Source organism: Eutrema salsugineum, unplaced genomic scaffold (assembly GCF_000478725.1).
Source record: "Eutrema salsugineum unplaced genomic scaffold, Eutsalg1_0 scaffold_8, whole genome shotgun sequence".
NCBI classification, from domain to species: domain Eukaryota; kingdom Viridiplantae; phylum Streptophyta; class Magnoliopsida; order Brassicales; family Brassicaceae; genus Eutrema; species Eutrema salsugineum.
The window spans coordinates 12,526,433-12,530,256 of record NW_006256414.1 but is presented as its reverse complement, the minus strand read 5'-3'; the positions used below and the strand labels follow the sequence as shown (position 1 = coordinate 12,530,256).

General features: G+C 44.0%; 1 non-coding gene across 1 annotated transcript; it reads left to right on the top strand.

Annotated features, from left to right (window-relative positions):
• Nucleotides 1-2,760: 2,760 nt before the first annotated feature.
• Nucleotides 2,761-2,863, top strand: LOC112082285. The gene has a single exon (XR_002896941.1). It is a non-coding gene; the product is annotated as a small nucleolar RNA R71 (small nucleolar RNA).
• The last annotated feature ends 961 nt before the right edge of the window (nt 2,864-3,824 follow it).

Sequence of the window (3,824 nt, the reverse complement as noted above, 5' to 3'; positions counted from 1 at the left end):
ACCTCCACCTTCTCTTCAATTATGTCAGAGAATATATGCATCATGCAACGTTGAAATGTGGCAGGGGCATTACAGAGACCAAAAGGCATGCGCCTATATGCAAATGTGCCATAAGGGAAAGTGAATGTTGTTTTCTCTTGGTCTCTTGGATCTATGGGAATTTGAAAGAATCCAGAGTACCCATTGAGAAAACAAAAGAAGGGATGGTTTGCAAGCCTCTCTAACATCTGATTAATGAAAGGCAAAGGAAAATGATCCTTCCTAGAGGCTGCATTGAGCTTTCTATAGTCTATACACATTCTGTGTCCTGTAACAGTCCTAGTAGCTATCAGCTCATCCTTCTCGTTTTTAACCACTGTGATCCCACTTTTCTTGGGCACAACGTGTACAGGAGATACCCATCTTGAGTCAGAGATTGGGTAAATTATCCCTGCCTCAAGAAGCTTAAGTATCTCCTTCTTAACCACCTCCTTGAGGTTTGGGTTAAGACGTCGTTGATGCTCAATAGAGGACATAGATTGGTCCTCCAGGTGTATCCTGTGGGTGCATATATCAGGAGAGATCCCTCTAATATCGGCCAAAGAGTATCCTATGGCTCTCCTGAACTTTCTTATCTCACTAAGCAATGCACTCTCTTGATGCTCTAATAAGCTATCATTGATGATTACCGGATATGTAGAGTTTAAGCCCAAGAAGGCATACCTGAGCCCTGTTGGTAGAGGCTTGAGCTCAACAGGGGGTGCATCAGCCTCATTCCAGTCCTTGTCCAAGCTGCATTGGATCATGTCTGCTCCTTTGATAGCCAAAACCTCAGGGCCACTTTGTTCCAGTTCCAAAAACCTTGTCTCAGGACCCAGCTCTCTAGCATTGTCCAAATACAGCTTATACCCCTCACTTTCTTATGCTAAGAGCCCATTGTCTCCTCGTTCTTGGGTTAGAGTAGCTTGAAGAGGGTCCTCAGTGTTCAGCTCCTCAAGCAACTCATCAGCCAATTGATCCATTGTCTCCACATAGAAGCCTAGACCTTCAATAGTGGGTTTCTTCATCATCTCATTCACATCAAACTTGAGCTTCTCAGACCCAAGTTGAAGCTCTATTATCCCACCTCTCACGTCAATAATAGCTCCTGCAGTGGTCAGGAATGGCCTGCCCAAGATAAGAGGATCAACTGGTTCCTCATCCATTTCCAGCACAACAAAATCAGTTGGAACCTCAAAACCACCTATTTTGACAGGTAGATCTTCCAACATACCAACAGGCAATCTAACTGATCTATCTGCAAGGATAAGAGAGATCCTTGCAGGTTTGAAGACTCTAAAGCCCAGCTTCTTTGCTATGGAGAATGGCATCAAGCTGACTGATGCTCCTAGATCACAAAGACATCCAGAGAATAGAAGAGGTCCAATGGCACAAGGGAGTGTGAAACTCCCTGGATCAGTTAACTTCCTTGGAATGGACTTCTTCTGAATGATAGCACTGCATTCATGACTTAGTACCACCATGCCTTGAAGTTCTTTAGTCTTGTTCAGAATGGCATCCTTCAAGAACTTACCCATCTTTGGCATCATTAGAAATGCATCAATGAGAGGCATTGTGAGTGGTGTCTCATTGAGTGCCTTCTCAAATACAGCTCTTGCCTTGTCCACAAGTTGCTTCTTAAATCTCCCTGGGAATGGGAGCTTGGGTTGGTATGGAGGTGGTGGCACATATATCTTTTCTGGTTCAGGTTCCTTTGCTACCTCTTTACCCTTTTCTTTCCTTAGTTTCTCAGCAACTTGATCATCTTTTAAGGCTGCCTCCCCCTCAGTTTGATCATTGTCCTCAATGATCACATTGTTGTTCTCAATACCAGGTAACTCCTTTCCACTCCTCAGTGTAATGGCTTTAGCATATTCCTTGGGGTTGGGTTCAGGTTTTCCAGGTAGATGGCCTTGGTTCCTTGAGCTTGAGGCCTGGTTTTGCTTCAGTTCCTTGATTTCCTGCTGCATGGCTGCATTCTGGCTTGCAAATATCTGTTGACCCTGGAGCAGTTGTTGCAGAATCCCAACCATATCTGACCCCATCTGTGGCTGTTGCTGAACAGTTGGTGGCTGAAACTGTTGTTGAACCGGCGCTTGTTGCTGGAACTGTGGTGGACCAAACCCTGGTGGTGGTTTTTGCTGCTGTGAACTGAAACCAGTACCCTGAAATGGTTGATGTTGCTGACCAAAACCCTGATTCTGAGCAAAATGATTCTTGGGTTCAAATGACCCTTGAAAGTTGTTCTTGGGAACAAAGTTCTTTGGAGCTTGAGAATTGGGATAGACCTGGTCTTGTGGGTTAGCTACATTGGGATTCCTGTAAGAGAGGTTCTGGTTTGCATTGCCATACTGATATCTTTGGAACCTCTGATTCCCAATGTAGTTAAGCTCCTCCTGTGTTAGACCTTCTTCACTTATGTTCTCAAAGATCTGAGAAGGTTCCTCATACTCTCCTACAAAGTGCATTGGCTTTTGAGTGGTGAATTTCAACTTGTCCAATTCACTCCTCAACTCTTTAACTTCTCTACTGAGCCTCTGTTCTGAGCTTGAACCTTCAGATCTATTTGATTTGTCATAGTCTTCACCATAAGTGTCATTGCTCATTGCTAAGTTCTCCACTAGCTCTAAAGCAGCATGAATCTCCTTACCCAGAAAGTTCCCATTGGAAGCAGTATCCAGCTGGTTTCTAATCTTGGGAAGAGTTCCTCTATAAAGTGTGCTGAGAAGAGAAGCCTCACTAAACCCATGGTGTGGGCATTGGTTTGTGTAGCTCCTGAATCTCTCATATGCTTCACCAAAACTCTCATTGCTGTGCTGAAGCTAGATATTTGATTCCTTAGTTTAGCAGTTCTGGAGGTGGAGAAGAACTTAGATACGAAGGCTTGCTTGCATTGCTCCCAGGTTTGAATGGAGCCTCTTGGAATATTCTTCTCCCATTGGTGAGCTTTGTCACCAAGACTGAAGGGGAATAATCTTAGCTTGAAGCTGTCTTCAGAAACTCCATTTATCTTTGTCAGGTCACACACTTTATCAAATTGATCCAAGTGTTCCAAGGGATCTTCCATTGCTAATCCAAGGAACTTTGAGTTCTGGACCATATTTAACAAGGATGCCTTCACTTCGAAGTTGTTGTTTTGCACATGTGGTGCCTGAATTCCAGCTCCCATACTGATGAGCATTTGCCCTGTCATTCTCTCCAACATATACTTGTGGTTGCTCATATCTCCTTTGCTGGTGTTGGAAGGGCTGATGTTGCTGGTGCACCTGTTGTCTTTACTGTACATTGGCCTGATGCCTCTGCTGATGAGCTGGAGCTTGTCCCTGGTGGACATAAGCTTGTTGTTGATGCACCTGTTCCTGATGAACATTACCCTGATGTAACACTTGACCAACTCTATTACCAGCTTCATTACCAGCTCCATTACCCTGAGCCTGATGCTCCTGAACCGGTTGTTCTATGTCAACCACATGCTCTCGTTGATCTTCCATATCAGCCTGATCAATCTGTCTTCCACGCCTATCCCTTCTCCTCTTTGGTATCAAAAGATTTATGTTGTCGTTTAAGGGAAAAGGTGTACCACAGCTTCTTGATCTGGACCTGGTGTTCATGCACCTGAAATCACAATCAGAACTTGAAAATAATCAGTAAAAACAAATAAGCACTTGATCTCAGGAACAGATCAAAGCCTAATGCTAAACACTCCACAATTTGGCAACGGCGCTAATTGATAGATAAGACTTTATGGGTCTCAGGGCTATCAATCCCCTTGTCAATGTAGCACAAAGAGGTTATCAATCCAAGAA